Source organism: Silene latifolia, chromosome X (assembly GCF_048544455.1).
Source record: "Silene latifolia isolate original U9 population chromosome X, ASM4854445v1, whole genome shotgun sequence".
NCBI classification, from domain to species: Eukaryota; Viridiplantae; Streptophyta; class Magnoliopsida; order Caryophyllales; family Caryophyllaceae; genus Silene; species Silene latifolia.
The window spans coordinates 75,115,836-75,136,484 of NC_133537.1; positions in this window are offsets into that span (position 1 = coordinate 75,115,836).

Below are 20,649 nucleotides of genomic sequence, written 5' to 3' on the forward strand. Positions count from 1 at the left end.
AGGTTAGGGAATAGTTTGTACAAGACAATTGTCGGTTTCCATAACTCGGTCTTCCTAGACCGTTTATTCGGCCTTCCTAGGCCCAACCCAACCCATTCGACCAATCGTCCCGTCTAAACAGTCCTAATTCTTATTTGGGCCTAAGGATGGATAGCAATTTACGTCATCCATACCATGATGCTTACTCTTGTTTGTATCAAGGACCTTCACTACTTGAGGAAATGGACTAGGAATCGGCCTTACTCTTGTTTGGTACGAGCCTCTCCACAGACTTCGGGTTTGATTGTTCGGTATGGCAACCCACCCTTTAAACCAAAACCCTTTTAAATGCACTCAGCATCCCGTCATAATGCTTGTATAAATGTTTGTACCTTACGTGATCACCATTTCTAAACAAAACCATGACGATTTTTGTAAAATCAAAACCTCTTTTAAAGTGTAAACTTCGAAAAAGGCCCATCATTAGCGCAAAACCAAGTCGAAACTCTGTCCATTTGTCGAGTCAAATCTCGGGCCCAAGCCCATTTCAAAAACTCACTTCGAGTCCACTCCTACAACTACACTATAGTTGGCTAGGACGCACATTTTCAAACTTGGTCTTTTCTTCAAAAGCTCACTGACACAAGTGGCACACACCCACTTCACGAGTCAAAACTTTTCTTTCTTAGTAAGTGTGCTAGAATGGTCGATCGTGTTTTGATTCGTCGTCAATCTCTTATCCAGTTTCCAAGATGCCTGAAACAAGCGACGCGAACTTCAATCAACTCCAAGATAGTAATGATCGAATCCTAGCCGCGTTGGCTTAAATCCAAGTTACACAAGACCAAGTGCATGATCGCCTTGACACCATCGAGGGCCGGATCTATACCGTAGAAACAAGGATTCCTCCTCGAGAAAGTGAAGTCGTTGACGACTTCGTGAATGATTTCAGGGACGACAACCCTCTAATGGGTGTGACTGCAGCTGAAAAACGACTCCAATACTTAGAGGAGCAATTGATGTACCTTAAAGGGGATGACATTTATAGGGAGAATAATTGCAAGTATGAGGCCGTAAATTCCATGTTGCCAACCAACTTCAACATGACGGATATCCCTAAATTCAAGGGGCATGTGAACCCTTTGAACCATATCCGTGCCTTCAAGGATTACATGTCTTTCAAAGGCATCAAACCCGAGATGTTCTTAAGGATCTTTCCTTCATCTCTTGACACCATCCCAAAGCAATATTTCTACTCTCTAGAACACAAGAAGATCGCTACTTGGGAAGATGCCGCGATCGAGTTTGCTAAGCAATATGCGGATAATGCTGAGATCCAAGTTAACATGCGCAGTCTAGAGGTTCTTACCCAAAATGACAAAGAAGGTTTCACCGACTTCCTAAGTAGGTGGAGGAAGACTAGTACCCAACTAGTTGAACGCCCGGATGAGGCTACCCTTGTGGAGAAATTTGTGGACAACTTAAAGCCCATCTATGCCAATCATTTGAGGTACCAAAACATTAAAACTTTCAAGGACTTAACCGTACTAGGAACAAGGATCAAAGATGACATCTGTAAAGGGCTCTTGTCCAAAACGGTAGGTCGAGGATATCAAGGCTCAACAAGTCGTTTTTACGGCTCCACTAGCAAGACCGATGAAGTTAACCTCCTCGAGCCATCCAAGAAGAGTACCCCACAACGGAAGTTTAAAAATCTTGGGGACACATACTCCAATGCTCTAAAAAGGCTAATGAAACAAGGCAAAATCCAACCCATAGGACCTACTCCCGAACCTAAAAAGAAGTCTAAGTTCTGGGACGAGAACTCATAGTGTGAATATCATAGGGGTAAAGGGCACGACACAGAAAAATGCTACAAATTGAAAAATGTGCTTCAAGACATGATAGAGGATAGTCGACTACCAATACCGCCGGGAGGTAAGCCAAACAACACTCAGAATCCTCTTGGAATTCTAGTGATCACAAGTGGAGAATCTACCTTAGATTATTCACACCTCATTTCTCCAGTTGAAAATGAAATCCACGCAATCGAGAATGAAGGGTTCTACTATACCATTTCCCCTACCATCGCCGACTTCATTACATGGGCAAGAAGTGTGGATAGGCAAGTTTGGGAATTAGAAAATGTGGTGACAACTTTAAATGACTCCAATGCGACACCCAAAGAACATGCGCCATTAATCTTTTCTCAAAATGCCACTATGCAAGAAATAGTCGCCGTGGTTGATAAACTAGTCGACCAAATCACACGACTAGAAGACGCGATCATGAGAATGAGGGAACTAGCTACAATCAATGGAGTATGGGCCGATGATGATGAGGACGAGTATCTCATTGAAAACTCCCTAGTCAAAGAAATAGTCCAAAATGGTGAAGACCAAGATGTGGACCACCTAACTTGTTCGGGGCGTCCATATCAAAGTACTACTCAAAATGGTCCAATCAACGTTGTCTCACCAAATGATAACGAAGATGACTCCACTGATCATTTGCTCAAGCAATTACAGAAGACAAAGGCTGATCTTTCAGTCTGGCAACTAGTAGCAAGCTCATTCCCACATCGCAAAGCTTTACTGCAAGCTTTGGCCAAATTAAATGTAGCGCATAACTCCACACCCGACGATGTAGTCAACTTGGTCTTCCAAGAATCACCGAAGCTAAGTAATCCTATTACTTTCTCAGACGTAGATTTGCCACCCTTTGGCGCTAGTCACAACTTGGCTCTTTACATCACCGTCATTTGCTTAAAGAAGAATGTGCCAATGACCTTGGTAGATGATGGCTCCGCGGTCAACGTCATAACCCTGAAAACGGCATACAAACTAGGCATGAAAGAGTCGGATTGGACCTCTACCAATCGAGGTGTTCGTGCATATGATGGTACACGACGAAAGGTCGTAGGACTCGTTAACCTAACCATAGCCACAGGGCCAATTCAGCGAAAGGTTAACTTCCAGATAGTGGACATCGAAGCTTCCTTCAACATACTTCTGGGAAAACCTTGGATTCACGCTTCTAAAGCGGTAACATCCACTCTTCACCAAAAGATCAAAATTCCACTAAATGGCAAAGTGGTGACGATCACTTCGTCACCCATTAAGGCGATAATCGAAAAGAAGTCGAATAATCAAGTCCTTGCGGATCCAGTATATGAACTTGGGGGCTTTCAAAGCATAAGTGTCATAGAAAGTGAATTGGCACCCCTACACTACGATCCCTATTCCAACTTGGTGGTCAACCACATACTCAAATCCCAGGGATACTTCCCTGGAATGCCTTTGAACCCTATCCGAAGAAACACCTTCGCACCCTACAAGGAAGGCAACTCAAAAAGGATACCACTTGGGCTAGGATACAAACCCACTAAAGAGGAAGTTCTCGAGATGCTTGCTCAAGTTCAAAACCGTAAATACGTAGGAGTCCAAATGAGACCCTATCTCCCTACCCTAAATGGATACTTTGTTAAGGAAGGAAGTCTAGAACTCTGTCACGTATTTCCTGAACCTTGGCACTATCTCGAAAGTAAGCTAGTCGGAATCGAGATCTTTCACGATTGCTACTTCATTCCTCCAGAAACGGTTCCTACCGTCAAAGCTCGTCAAGCACCTTGCTTAGACGAACAAGCTGTTGGTCTATTGTTTGGAGAAGATCGATTTGTTAGAGCCACGCAGGATGAGATCATTACTATGATACTTCAAGACGACCACTTCAAACCTACCGCGTTAATCACAAAAACAAACACGAATCAGCAGAAAGGATGGAGAAAGACAATACCGCAGACCACGCGTTACTATCCTTCATGGATGGGTACGCGGGCTATAACCTGTGGGAAATAATCTGTATACTTCCCTTAAACTAGAAGGATTATAGCGAATTTAACAATGATGATTAAAGGTCATAAACAAAATACATAAACAAAGTATAAGGATTTAGAATTAACCTTCGGTCCTAGCAAAATTGGCCTAAGAACAATATCAAAATTTATATTCGCCTATTAGTTGCACCCAAGACGATCTGAGATATGCCCTTTGATTATGCTAGAAATCAATCTAAAATTTTCTGTAATTTAGTTGTTTTTGTGTTTTGTGATGAGAGAGAGGAGGCAAGGTCAAGAAAAAGCATTAGGGTAGAAATAATTCTCTCCCTTTCTTTTTATACTGACCGAATTATCGAGTTAATTAGGAAAGAATAATACTTTCCTAATTTTCGGCCATCAGACCGAAATAAGGACTATCAGCTCCTTATTTTTGGTCTTTCCAAAAATATATAATATGTGTTGAATTGTCATCTAGTGAGGATCGAACCCATGACCTCTTGATATGTGTACCCTCACTATTACCACTATGACACATTCATCTTGTTGATATTAAATACAACTGATTATATTTAATTACGAATTAACTGATTAATTCGTCCAAGCTAACATTATATATATTTAATTAAATATAACTTATTATATTTAATTTACGAATTGACAGTTAATTCGTTTCAACTAATATTATTTAATTTTCATTAAATAATTATCTCATCAACACATCGACTAACTTTTTAGTCATTTTGGGCATCAATGTGATTATATTTCTATAACCACATTTCTCAAACACATCCTATTGGTGTGACCTTTAGGGACCAGTTGATCACCGCCATCTGTATGATAATAACGTCAAACTTTCTAGCAAGCCAACCGTTATTAGGTAAACGTTAATCAACTGATTAAATATACGAAGTATACCCTAGTGAACTTGTAAGAGATTTACAAATGTTATCACACTAATTTGTGGAGGACACAAGCTCCAACAAACTCCCACTTGTCCTCACAAGTGTATGTGCGATAACCGATTCTCATATCCTATAAAATTTCTCCCACTCAATGTAAAACAATTTGCAAATCCGAATTCACAAAGGTCGTATTTTACAAGCGATCAATATCAAGAGTGGTTTCCGCGACGAGAGAGTAACTTAACTGATAAACGAATCAACATTCGAGCATGGCCATGCATTTCAGTTACAACTCCTCGAGTGGCCCTGAGAAATAACTATACCTGATAAGGGTTGGATATTTTCCTCAACTCGAATCCTGCAGATGTGAGCACAATATGAAATGACCCAGAAAAAATCTACTTAGCCCCAGTTACGGTAGACCGTGAGAAAGAAACCAAAGTCACCCAAAAACTGCCTTAATCTCAAGAGACAGTTGATAGTCAAAAGAATCGACTCTTGGAACACAATGGATGTCCTATCCACGACCTGGCACCGAATGTTATTAAACATTTAGGACTCCATTACGTTGTCACAAAAAGTTGTCCTACGAGGTATCGTCATAATCTCGTATCTGTGATCGATTAGTCAACCGTTTAACTTATAGCCCGTTGAACCCACCATCAATCGACTGCACAATATAATAGCCGAAGTTATCAGCTCACATTGGCGATTACGGACCAAAACAAATATAATGTAATTCAGTTCACTTTGTGGCGTTCAATGTTGTCAGTACAATCCACATGAAAAACAAAATATTATATATATAAAACGATGAAGTTATAAATAGTATATGAAAAAGATAATGTATCAAATCCATAATCAAGTACTACAACTCAGGAACATGTTTAATTCCCATGGAGTTAACATGCCCTACATGCTTATCATAATTCAACGGTTTGGTGGGAGGATCCGCGATGTTATCATCCGTCGCAATCTTGTCAATCACTATCTCTTCTTGCTCCACGTAATCACGGATCAGGTGAGCTTTCCGAAGTACATGTCTAGATTTGTTGCTAGACTTTGGCTCCTTAGCCTGGAAGATGGCACCTCTATTGTCACAATAGATGGTGATCGGGTCATTCGAACTAGGAACTACCGAAAGCCCTTGTAAGAATTGACGCATCCATATCGCTTCCTTTGCTGCCTCCGAAGCGGCATAGTACTCGGATTCAGTAGTAGAATCTGCTACAACACTGTTTGGAACTCTTCCGGTGACCGCAGCACCATTAAGAGTGAAGACGAACCCGGACTGAGATTTTGAGTCATCTCGATCTGTTTGGAAGCTAGCATCTGCGTAACCGATTGCGCATAGCTTAGTATCCCCTCCATAAGTCAATACCCAATCCTTAGTCCTCCGTAGGTACTTGAGGATATTTTTGACTGCTATCCAGTGTGTTTCACCTGGAGTCTTTTGGTACCGACTCGTCATACTCAATGCATATGCCACGTCTGGACGTGTGCATATCATGGCATACATGATCGATCCTATTGCAGATGCATAAGGAACACGACTCATGCGCTCAATCCCTTCAGGCGTCGTGGGTGACTGAGACTTGCTCAACTGCATCCCAGTCGTCATGGGAAGGTTCCCCTTCTTGGAGTTGGTCATGCTGAACCTCTCAAGAACCTTATCCAAATAAGACTCCTGACTAAGTGATAACGTCCGTCGTGATCTATCTCTGTAGATACGGATTCCCAAATTGCGTTGTGCCTCACCCATATCTTTCATCTGGAAATGGTTCTTCAACCATTCTTTAACCGAAGATAGGAGAGGAATGTCATTCCCAATCAAGAGTATGTCATCGACATACAATATCAAGAATACAATCTTGCTCCCACTCGACTTGATATATAAGCATGGTTCCTCGACCGATCGAATGAAGCCATACTCTTTTATCACTTGGTCGAAACGATGATTCCAACTCCGAGAAGCTTGCTTAAGTCCATAAATGGAACGCTTAAGCTTGCATACTTTCTTAGGATGTTCAGGATTTATGAAACCTTCGGGTTGCACCATGTACAACTCTTCCTCCAAATAACCGTTTAAGAAGGCGGTTTTCACATCCATTTGCCAAATCTCATAATCATGAAATGCGGCAATCGCTAAGGTTATCCGAATGGAACGTAGCATGACTACAGGTGCAAAAATTTCATCATAATGCAGTCCTTGCACTGGAGTGAAACCTTTTGCCACAAGTCGTGCCTTATAGATATCCGGTTGCGCGTCTACAGAACGCTTTATTTTGTAAAGCCATTTGCACTGTAGAGGTTTTACCTTTTTTAGGTAAATCAACTAGATCCCATACGTTATTCTCATACATGGAGTCCATCTCGGATTGCATGGCTTCAAGCCATAGCTTTGAGTCGGAACAGGCCATAGCACCTTTATAGGTTGCGGGTTCATTACTTTCTAGAAGTAAAACGTCATTCTCCTCGACCATACCAATATATCTGTCCGAAGGATGAGAGTCTCTACCCGACCTCCTAGGTTCCTCAGGAATATTAACCGTATCATCAGTTGGAGGAACCACTTCCTCCATCCGTTCCTCGGTCGTTGGTTCTGGAATCTCCGACAGCTCGAAGGTTCTATTACTCGTTTTGTTCTCGAGAAATTCTTTCTCTAAGAACGTCGCACTAGCCGCAACAAAAACTCGATGTTCGGTAGGCGAATAGAAGTAATGACCAAATGTTCCTTTTGGATAACCTATAAAGTAGTCTTGACCGATCGCGGGCCGAGCTTATCCTCGTGTCTCCACTTGACATAAGCCTCGCAGCCCTAAACCCGAATAAAGGACAAGTTGGGTACTGTTCCCTTCCACATTTCATATGGAGTCTTGTCGATAACTTTAGACGGACTTGTTAAGTATAAGAGCGGTGACAAAGAGCATAACCCCATAATGAATCGGGCACTACGGTGTGACTCATCATGGATCGAACCATATCAAGTAAGGTTCGATTACTCCGTTCGGACACACCATTCAATTGAGGTGTTCCGGTGGAGTTAATCGCAAAACGATTCCACGAGTCTTTCGGTGTTGATCAAACTCATTTGAAAGATATTCGCCACCCCGATCCGAACGAAGTGCTTTAATATTTCTTCCCGAGTTGGTTTGTACCCTATCTCGGTATTCCTTGAATTTCTCAAAGGACTCACTTTTATGCTTCATTAAGTAGACATATCCGTATCTACTCAAATCGTCCGGGAAAGTGATAAAATATCTATAGCCATCTCTAGCGGTAATTGACATAGGTCCACATACGTCCGTATGTATGAGTCCTAATAGGTCACTAGCGCGCATTCCAACGCCTTTGAAGGAAATTCGAGTCATCTTGCCAATGAGACATGATTCACACGTGTCATATGTAGAAAATCCGAATGCGGGAATAGTCCCATTATCGTCGAGTTTCTTTACGCGTTTCTCATTTATGTGTCCCATTCGACAATGCCACAGATAGGTTTGATCTTTGTCACCAACCTTTAATTTCTTATTATTCATGTGTAATACTTCCGTGGTTTGATCTAAGATGTAAATTCCATTCATGGAAACTGCTTTGCCATAAATCATTTCATTAAAAGAGAAAATACAACTATTATCCTTTATTGAAAATGTAAAACCGTCTTTAGCAAGTACGGAAACAGAAATAATATTCTTAGATAAACTGGGTACATAGTAATGTGATTATTTAAAGATAACTCAAAACCACTAGGGAGTTGGATTACATATGTTCCCTTCGAGGCAAGCAGACAACTTGTGCTCCATTCCCGACTCGCAGTCCACATCACCTTTTTCGAGAGGTATGATGTTCTTTAGGCCCTGCAAATGATTACACGGATGAGAACCACAACCAGTATCTAGTACCCAAGTTCCGAAACTTGCATGGTTAATCTCAATCATATGAATATAAGATGACATACCAACAGGAACGACGCGGTCTGCTTTGATGTCCTCACGGTAGACGGGACAGTTCCTCCTCCAATGTCCAGTCTTGTGACAATGGTGGCACTCTATGTCACCGCCCTTGCTCTTTGTCTTGCCCTTTGAGCCACTAGTCTCACCAGTCGCACTCTTACCGTTTCCTAGCTTCTTAAACTTTGGCTTACCTACAGCTAGGTCGCCATGAGCCTTGCCCTTACCTTTACCTTTGTAAATCGTGAGAACATCCTGCTTCACGCTCCCACTCAATTTCATATCCTTCTCAGTCTGTACGAGAAGGGAGTGTAGCTCATGAGGACTCCTTTTCAAGTCATTCATATAGTAGTTCGCCCTGAAAAGGGCAAAACCATCGTGAAGAGAATGAAGCATTCGGTCAATGACAATGCTCTCACTGATTTTACAATTCAGTGCCTCCAGCTTCTCGACATTCTCAATCATGTGAAGAATGTGTGGGCTAACCGGTTGGCCCTTCTGGAGTTTCGCATCAAAGAAGCGACAGGTATGCTCATATGTAACGATTCTCGGTGCCTTTGAGAACTCATTAGTGAGTGTGGTGAAAATCTTGTTTGCACCTTAGGCAATGAAGCGTCTCTGCAAATTGGTTTCCATTGCAAAGATGAGTACGTTCTTTATCGCACCCGCTTCCATAACGAAATCACTATAAGCGAGTGACTCGTTGACTCCTGCATTTGGGCCTGGGTTGACCGGTATTGGCTCGATTAAATACCCGAGTTTACCGTCGCAGATGGCGCATTCCGTAGTGCCGCCTCCCGAGTCCACAAAATTGGACCCATCATTCTTGATCGCGTGGACTGATTCATTTGGTCCATGAACATCTTAAGCCAGGACGAACGATCTAGTGTGGCACTAGGCATTGGGATTGCGTTATTTCCAGCCATTTGTTGTAACAGTATTATTGATAATAAACGTGTTCTACACTGCGAAAGAAGAATAAAATAATAAGCATGTGCATCGTTTTTATTTTAAGTTTAATGAATTAATGTCATAACGCGAAGACTCAAAACATTTATACAATTGACCTCCCTCATGAATTATATAAATGACCCCAAGACTCAATTCTCTGTAAATTGATAAGCTAACCTTTTAGCTAATTCTACCGTTAGAATTCTTGGTCGATAAATTTCTGTAAATTTTATCTATAGTCCATCATAATCACGAGAAAATCTTCGGACTATGATGTTGAGGTAAACTTAGTCAACACAACTACTTACCCAACGTAGAAGGGGTCATATTAGGCCTACCGACGAAGAAGGGATTCATAGATGTTTGCCCTTATAAAGACTAATCTCAATTTCCGTTTTAGAGGAAGATCCCATCAACTTTATTTTAATTCATATTAAGTGAACTATAATCTAGCATGCGAGAATGATTAAACTAAGGTGATGGCTTAAAGACTGTGACATCTGCATGTCCATGAAAACTAACATACAACCTATATGAGTCAATTTTCATGCATTTTAGTAGTTGGTGGTTTGGTTTTAGGCGGAATATGATGCATAAACTAACATGTGAATGAAAAGCAATAAGAATGAAAAAACGTAAAAACAGTAAAAGTCCTAGTGTGGCTTATCCTTATCAAAATGAACAATAAATACAAGTTTGGAATCCATCCTTGGACCCGAGAAGCTTGTCTTGATGTTCCATCTTGATCCATGTAGCGGGAGTGAGCTTCAATCTCCATCTTTAGTCTTCTTTGAAATTACAATAAATAAAATTACATAATTGACCTATTAATTACATTCTAATTTCAAAAACACAAAACTAAAATAAAGGAGATTCGAGATCTCATAATTAAATAATAAATCATGTTTCCTTCACTACGAAAACATAATTTGACTAAGGCCACACTAAGTATTACAAATTACAACCGATTGCAAAAATAAATACGTAAATAAAATTCATTCATTCGATTCATTCAACAAAATTAAAAGCATCAACTAAAATAAATTAAACATACATAACACAATACATTAATTATGTTGATAAATTTATCCAAACCACCTATTTAAATTAAATTAAGTGACAATTCCGCAATTTAATCACATTAATTTCATACTTAATCCATATTAAACTTGTAATATGAATTCTATCCGTCTAAATTTTAAACCGCTTTAAAATAACTCGGTATCTTTAAATTGTGAACCGATTCACAATAACTAATTGGCCAAAATAAAAAAAAAATAAAAAAACCAATTAAAATTGGTCTCGGCTGAAAATAAACAATAATTTTTTTTTTTTTTTTATTATTTCAGCTCCTATACGGCCGAAAAAAACAGCCTTCCCTTTTTTTTGGCAATTTAGGAAAAACAAAAAAAACTTACCATATTTTTTTTTTCGGCAATATGGCAAAAAAAAACAAGAAAACAAAACTTTCCCTTTTTTTTCTCTCTTTCTCGGTTTACCAAAAAAACAAAAATAAATTTTTTTTTTCTCTACAGCAAACCCTAGAACCGTCCTTCCTTTTTTTTTCTTTTGCGGCAATATGCCCTAAAACAAAATTTGATGACTAAATGTTTTACCTTTGCTATTAGAACATGATTAGCATATGAAATAATATACATGATTAATTTATATGCCAAAAACTATATAGCAAAAACAATCTTTTTATCATAAACATGACGATCCCATTTAATTTTAACTTAATCTGCATTAAATCAAAAACTACTAATTCTTCATATGATAATTTTAACTGATTATAAACTATAATATGAAAAATAGAATGGAAAAATATCATCAAACTGAAAGAAAATACGGCAAAAAAAAAAATTCGAACCACAAAAAAAATTCGAAACCCTAAAATTTTTTTTCGAAAATCCTATTGTTCACATACAAATTTATGAAAATCATCAAGATTAAAATCGTGGCCTAGTGCTCTGATACCACTTGTGGAAAATAATCTGTATACTTCCCTTAAATTAGAAGGATTATAACGAATTTAACAATGATGATTAAAGGTCATAAACAAAATACATAAACAAAGTATAAGGATTTAGAATTAACCTTCGGTCCTAGCAAAATTGGCCTAAGAACAATATCAAAATTTATATTCGCCTATTAGTTGCACCCAAGACGATCTGAGATATGCCCTTTGATTATGCTAGAAATCGATCTAAAATTTTCTGTAAAATTTAGTTGTTTTTGTGTTTTGTGATGAGAGAGAGGAGGCAAGGTCAAGAAAAAGCATTAGGGTAGAAATAATTCTCTCCCTTTCTTTTTATACTGACCGAATTATCGAGTTAATTAGGAAAGAATAATACTTTCCTAATTTTCGCCATCGACCGAAATAAGGACTATCGACTCCTTATTTTTGGTCTTTCCAAAAATATATAATATGTGTTGAATTGTCATCTAGTGAGGATCGAACCCATGACCTCTTGGTATGTGTACCCTCACTATTACCAATATGACACATTCATCTTGTTGATATTAAATACAACTGATTATATTTAATTACGAATTAACAGATTAATTCGTCCAAGCTAACATTATATATATTTAATTAAATATAACTTATTATATTTAATTTACGAATTGACAGTTAATTCGTCTCAACTAATATTATTTAATTTTCATTAAATAATTATCTCATCAACACATCGACTAACTTTTTAGTCATTTTGGGCATCAATGTGATTATATTTCTATAACCACATTTCTCAAACACATCCTATAGGTGTGACCTTTAGGGACCAGTTGATCACCGTCATCTGTATGATAATAACGTCAAACTTTCTAGCAAGCCAACCGTTATTAGGTAAACGTTAATCAACTGATTAAATATACGAAGTATACCCTAGTGAACCTGTAAGAGATTTACAAATGTTATCACACTAATTTGTGGAGGACACAAGCTCCAACATAACCAAATCAAAATGGCCATAGAAGACATGCATAAGACCGCCTTTGTCACTCAATGGGGAACCTATTGCTATACGGTCATGCCGTTTGGGTTAATCAATGCCGGAGCTACATATCAACGCACCGCGACCACACTTCTACATGATATGATTCATAAAGAAGTTGAGGTATATGTAGACGACATGATTGTCAAGTCCAAGGATAGAGAAGGGCATATTGCGAACCTTCGCAAATAATTCTTAAGGCTACGAAAGTACAACATGACGCTCAATCCTCAGAAGTGCACATTCGGAGTAATATCTGGCAAACTCCTGGGATACGTCGTAAGCCAACGAGGTATAGAAATAGACCCTTCCAAAATCAAAGCTCTGATCGAAATGCTACAACCTCAAACAGAAAAAGAAATCAGAGGATTCCTGGGTAAAGTACAATACATAAGTCGATTCATATCAAAACTCACCATGATTTGTGAACCTATCTTCAAGAAGCTAACGAAAACAGATCACACCATGTGGGATGATGACTGTCAGAAGGCATTTGACCGAATCAATGAGATATTAGCTAAACCACCCGTGCTCATGCCACCTCAACGAGATCAACCTCTTGGTCTGTATCTCACAGTGATTGAAACAGCCATGGGCGCCATGCTAGCTCAAAACGTATGAAAGGAAGAAAGGACTATTTACTACCTTAGTAAGAAGTTCTTGGAGTACGAGTGCAAATACTCACAACTCGAAAAGACATGCCTCGCTCTTGTGTGGGCAACGAAGAAGCTACGACATTACATGCTTAGCTACTCCGTCAAAATATACTCCAAAATGGATCCAGTCAAATACCACTTCGAGAAACCCGTCCTCAACGGACGATTAGCAAGATGGACTTTGATACTCTCAGAGTTCGATCTCAAGTACGTGCCCCTGAAAGTTATAAAAGGGCGCGCCGTTGCCGAATTCTTTGCAGAAAATCCCATCAATGATGCACAAACAATAGATACTTGGTCATTTTCAGACGAGGATATACTCTAAACTGACGTAGACTCCTGGGACCTTTACTACGATGGAGCATCAAACTTAAGAGGATTTGGAATAGGAGTGTTGCGCATTTCTCCTGAAGGCGAGCATACACCGATCTCTGTCAAACTCGACTTCGAGGTGACAAATAATGCTACAGAATACGAAACTTGTCTCATTGGACTACAAGCGGCAGTGAGTTTAGCCATTAAAAACCTCCGAGTACATGGGGATTCATCCCTGATCATCAATCAAGTTACGGGATCTTGGAAAATCCGAAGCGAAAGCTTAGCACCTTATCAAGCCAGAATAGACCAAGTTGCCCAATTCTTTGATCACGTGACCTATCTACACCTACCTCGGGAAGAAAATCAATTTGCCGATGCTCTTGCAAAACTCGCATCTTTGATTAATATGCCAGATGACATGGTGGAAATGCCTTTGTGTATCGAACGACGATCAGAGCCATCTTATGTCCACCAAATCACCGACAAAGAGGAAGTCACAGAAGAGCCTTGGTTTCAAGCAATCCTAAATTTCAAGCTCAACGGTACCTATCCACCGGATATGGACAAAAGAGGACAACGTGCTATACGTCTACTAGCTTCCCAATACGTTCTCATGCAAGGAGAACTATACAAAAGAACACCTCTTGGTGTAATCCTACGTTGCCTTGATCATTCACAGGCACGTAAAGTAATGGAAGAAGTCCACGATGGAGAATGCGGTCCTCACATGTGTGGGCCCATGATGGCAAAGAAAATCACACGTTTGGGGTACTATTAGACCACAATGGAATCCGATTGCATCAAATACGTAAGGCATTGTCACAATTGCCAAATCTTCGGGAATGTACAGCATGTCCCTCCTTCATTGCTCTATACAATGACATGTCCTTGGCCATTTTCTGCCTGGGGAATTGACATAATCGGGAATATAACCCCAGCCGGAACTGGAGGTCACTGTTTCATCCTAGTGGCAATCGACTATTTCACCAAATGGGTAGAAGCGGCTTCCTACACTAGTCTACCAGCTAAAAACGTGGCAAAGTTCATACAGAACAACATCATCTGTCGATACGGTTGCCCACATGAGATCATTAGTGATAATGGATCACATTTCCAAGCAGAGACTGAGCAATTGCTAGCCAAGTACAAAATTAGGCATCACCACTCTTCGCCATATAGACCACAGACTAATGGCGCGGTAGAAGCGGCAAACAAGAACGTTGTCACAATTCTCAAGAAAATGATTGACAACTATCGAGATTGGCCAAGCAAAATACCCTTTGCTTTATGGGGATATCGCACATCAGTTAGGACGCCCACTGGGGCCACCCCTTTCTATTTGACCTATGGCATGGAAGCTGTACAGCCAGTCGAGTTAGAAATACCATCCTTGCGTATCTTACTCGAAAGTCAAATCCCGGAAGCCGATTGGAAGAGGGATAGATATGAAGAACTCATCCTCTTGGATGAACGTAGGCTACGCGCATTGCATAATGTCCAGACCTATCAAGCACGTATCAAACGAGCCTTCAACAAAAGGGTCAAGCCAAGGAACATCAAGGAAGGAGACCTAGTACTCAAGTCGGTTAGATCTCTTTTACCTGTCGATCCACGGGGAAAATTCAAACCTAATTGGGCCGGGCCATTTCTAGTCAAGTCCATACTTCCTGGGGGTGTGGTTAGAATTACAGACCTAGATGGGAATGAATTTGCCAACCCGACAAACCTTGACCAACTAAAACGGTATTATGCCTAAAATAGGAATAAAAACGCGCCTCGCGTAACCTCACGTGTCGCTCTTGTGGCACTAAATAAACGGCCCCTGGCCAAGCTGAAATAAGCCAATGTCACTCTGCTCTTGCATTTTGACAATTCGTCATCCTCATATCATCAAATAAACTAAATTTGCACCTTAAGAGTAAGTAAAAAGCTCATGCTTATCTTCTAAGTTCATTACAAGCTCTTGCTTAGAACAATTATTCTTTTACATTTACTCGAACTACGCGCAAGGGTTTGATTTCATTTTTAAATGAATACGTAGGCAATCCTTCCCAGGATACAACCCATTAATTTCAAAATGTAAATAGAAGGACATTTGCAATCGCATTTGGAATTCGACAAGAATAATAAGTGGAGAGTCACAACGGTTGCATAACCAATTAACCTCTTTTATTCATTTCTAATAATAATACGTTACACAATAATAATAATGCCAAACAAAAATAAAAATAGGCTAGGATTCTAAAAACCCCACCTTCTTATTACTATAATAATAATAATAAATAATAATAAAGACATGGGCTATTCCTCCATCTTCCCTTTGCCCTTGTCATTTTTGTCATACTTCTTGTCACGACCTCGAGCCGGACGCTCTTGCGCCACTTCGGACCTAATCACCAACGGTCTTTCTCGAGGCCTAGCCTTACCATTCTTGTCAACAACTTTGTCCACGACAGGAGAGGTCTTCGGTTTCTTCGAAGGATGAACAACTCGAAACCCGGCTTCTTCCTCTCCCTCGGTCAGATGCTTCTCTTTCTCCTTTTCCACCTCGCGCACCTTGTAGTCAACGGGCTCGCGTTTCCTCAATTTCTCACGCTCCTCTGGAGTAGTAGCTTTCCTCCACCGCAGATAGGAATCTGACACCCATAAGGCACTAACAGACGAGTTCAAGAACCACACATTTCTTTGAGCCCATTTAATGGCCCACTCCCTTCGACTCTCAGTGGTAAGCGCCACGGCAGTCTGCGGGACAGTGTCAAGCTTCGGGATCATCTGCTTCATTCCAACTTGTCTCATCAACCTCTCCGGGAAGATGCATACCATGAATTCCAGGCCAGGAATGCGCACAGATCGGATAGGATCCAAGGAAGATACTCCAGTGACAAATTTGAGATGCCACCATGGTACAACCCATCTAATCAAAGGGCCATCATCACTCTTCAGTTTGTTTTCCCAGTAATTGCAGACCCGAGTGAAGTCCACCATGTAAAGCCTAGTCCTCGTAGCAATCGAACGAGCATGATAAGAAGGAACATGAACTGGGGGCTCGATTAATCGAAGGCGCTCCATAAGCCAGACCTACCAAAAGCGGGTATTAGACATCAAAAAAAAAAAAAAAAAAAAAAAAAAAAAAAAAAAAAAAAAAAAAAAAAAAAAAAAAAAAAAAAAAAAAAACGAAGCAAAAAAAAAGAATGAAAGAAAAAAGAAAAGTGTTCTTTTATTTGCAAAATAATGGGACTTCCCAAATACGGTAGGTCGCGATTAGCTTTCCTATTATCCAGGCCCAATAGGATCTCTCCTAAACATAAACAAGCTGGGCTCCTGCGCAGCTCCATTTGCTCAACTAGGCCCAGGAGACGGGGATCACCTCTCAAATCTTCATCAACATGCCCTTGAAGGACATATACATGCAACAAGCAAAACCCAAATGCCCTTCGCCTAGCAACATAAGAAACGGTGGGGTCGGCCTTGTTAATGAATCGGTCGATAAAGTCCAACATCCGCACTCCTTTCGAGGTCACTAGACGGTCCACCTCAATTCTAGAAAATCCAAGCAAGTCTCTAAATTTGTTCTTATACCCTTGTGAGGTAGAAGGAATAGCAGGCAAGTGTTCTGGGTCCCACCCGCCAATCGCAGCAATTTCTTCAGGAAATGGGCAAATGTCACCTCCGGGGAACGCAAAAACATGATAATTCGGGTCCCAATAATCAAGACAAGCAACTAGGAATGGTTTGACAACCTTGATAAGCTTCAAACTCAGCAAAGATCCGAGATTATAAGCACCCATATCATGCTTCTCCATGTTGGAAAACTCGTTGGTCCACTCTTTTAGACGAATCTCCAAAGTATTCATGATGAGTGATTATATTGAGAATTTTATGTAATAAGACGAAGAAGAGACGGAAGAATTGTGTGAATAAAACCTCCATCGACGTCTCTATTTATACTAAAATATGTTTCCAAAAATCCGCCAGAACGGATACACTTGGGAACAGCGCAGCAAAGACTGGCCTGCGCCTCTTCAAAGGGACGCAGCTCCTGTTGCGCCTCTTCCTCAGCTTTGTTTCTGTGAATTTCCGCGTTGGATCTTTCCTAAAGCCTTTAACGAATAATTTCCTATTCCTACGGGTTATTGTTTTGGTAAACACGTCAAAATTGCCATATTTCGTGTTTCCTAATTTCGCGGATGCGCATTTCGAGGCAATATCAGCATTTTCGTCATTTTAGGACACTTACATAGTTATTTTTATTTTTCTTTTTCGGGGAATCATTTCTCCAATTCAATGTAGTTTACTTCAAATTATATTTCTTTTATTTATTTATTTTCTGGCGAATCATTTCGCTCCCGTCCTGTACTACATTTCTAACTTATAGATTTCTATTTTTCTTTTTTTTTAAGGGGTAACCCTCCTTACCGTCCGTTCATTTCCGGTAAATTTTTGCATTTTTCTACATTTTTAGCACTTTTGAGTCATTTGTTTTGCGCTAATTTAGGCCATATGTATATAAAAACGTATGTTTTGCGTGATTTCTATGTAAATTTCGGCGGCATGACGGCGTAAACTGTCATCTACCAAACCTGTTCAAAGCTAACCTGCAGGTACAAGCAACACAATCCAGCAGCAAAGGCACTCAGGCCGTCATATATACAACCAAAAAATGTACAACAAACTGGGGGCTCGAGCCCCAAGCAAAATCCAAAATGTCCAAAAATGTAGGTCCTAAAATGTACAAATGTGCAAGATACAAACAACAACAAAACGAGGCTACTGCCAGTCGCCCTCTAACTCCGTAATTCTCGCCTCGAGAGTGGCAACCTCGGCGTCACGAACCTCGAGCTCCCTCAACAAGCGAGCCGTCTCCTCCCGAGACTGGGCCAACACTCGCTCCAGCTCACTCCTCCCCTGCAAGCAACAAAATTGGCTCATGTCAATCATTTCAAGCAATTACAAGAAAAGTTGGAAAATCAAAATTAGGAAGAAACGATATAAACGAAAGGTTCATACCTGACGACCTCGACCGCCGACAGGTGCCTCGATGGCAGTAGCTCTCAACCGGTTGGTCACCCTCCATAACGCCACAAACCGGGACGGCGCAACCTGCATTTTCAAAAAAGAGGTTCTCAATAATTGGATAAATGTAATCAAATGTGTTCTTACACAAGAAAACCATGCAAATTGGAGGCTCACCCTCCGAATCAGATGCTGCCAGTCGTCCAGGCCAGCATCCGTCACAGCTACGTCAAAGTCACGCAGCTCGTATATCGTCGTCCTCCCGGTCGCGTTAGTGTACTCGAGGGTCTCGGGGTACTCTGGGGGCTCGATGCTCGCCGCCTCGACCTCCTGCGAAATCAAATGATTCCCGTCAATCGATGATCTTTCATCGTATTCTCAAAATCAGCAAAAATAAGAAGGATAAAGTACTTACCACAACCGGTCAGTACGCCAACCTCCCGTAGAGGAACGCCGAGTAGTCCTCGCCAGGAAGAAGGAAGGCGTCACCACCAACGCCAGCCAAGTCAGCCCCCCTCTCAGCCTCAGAAGGCTCCCTAAACATCGTCCTAGGAGGATCGATGGGAACCGTCAAGACGTCCCGAGAGCACTGACGAGCCAAGCGCTCGCCCAAGTACCACACAGGACCCATCGACGTCCTCAACAGCAGCCGGCTCGAGCTCCTAGGTCGAAGGACCTCAGCCACAAAAGGAGGCGCGCCAACATACTCCGTCCAAGGCCTGGGCACCCACTGGGAAAAGATAAACAAAGAAATCATTTTTATGATCGGTTGAAAAGTAATGAAGAAGCAAAACGAATATAAGTGAGATGCTCACGCTGTCCAGCTGAAGAGCGTTCACGTCCCGCCGATAAACACCGTGAGAGGAGCGCTTGCACCTCGTGCGACACATCACCCAATCCCTCACGACGGGATAGGCCTTCTCCAGCGGCTCCGTCCTCTTGGGCGAGAGGCTCGGAAAGTAGGAGTACACCAACGCCTATGAAGCAAGATAGTAAATAACGATCTTTCGTAACTTGATAAGGAAAAGAAGTAATTATTAGTCTAAATGAAGGTTCATACCTCCAACAGTAGTCCAGGGCCGACAGCACCAAGAGAAGTCCCCTTCTCCATCAACTCCGGACGAACCATGGCCCTCATGAAGCGGATGAGGACCGCAAAACCAGCAGTGACCCAGTCCCAACGCCCTAGGGAGCTCAGGTCAGAAAGGAAGGGAAGAAGCTTCATCGACAGCCTCTATCCCTTGTCTCCGAGGTAGATCGAAGACAAGAACCACCATAGCCACAAGCGGACTCTCTGCTCAGTTGTACAGGGAGGAAGAGCCGTCTCCCTCCCGTCAATCATCATCAGCGTCGGGGTCTTCCCTGCAAAGTAGTCTCGGACGTAAGAACTCGGCACCAAACCAGGCACTGTAGTAGCCTTCGGCGACAAGTTCCAGCCGATCAACCTCATAGCCTCGGCCGAGTCCACCCTCATGGCAGTCTCCGGCCACTCCACCTCCTCAGTCCCACACGGCAGCCCAGAGATCATGCCGTAGTTCTCCAACGTGACTCCCACCTCACCAAAAGGCATGTGAAAAGTGGAAGTCGTGTCCCAGAATCGGTCCAAGAAAGCGCGGACCAGGCTAAGGTTAGCCCGCAGCTTCCTCTTCGCGATATCCCTCCAAGCCTGCACCAAGGCACCAAACGCTCCCCGCTCGATCATGGCGCGCTCCTCCGCCGACAGCCTCTCGTAGCACTCCATCGCCGTCGTATAGCCCAAGAACGATCTGATGTTCCCGGCCTCCTATTGAGATTTGAAACAAAAACTATCTTTAGTTTGAATGAAATTGGAAGAGATATGAGCAAGTAAAACGAAAGAAGATGAATGATGAGTAATGAATTCAAGATTATCAAGCTCTTCACCGTCCTATAGGACAGGTGACCCTCCGCAACCCAAAGCAAGTGCCTGCTATCCCAGGTCTCAGCCCACGCGGGTGCTCCCCTCAGCTGACGACCTCCTCGCCCCACGTTGGCCCCTCTCGGGGCCTCCTCCTCCTCAGCAAC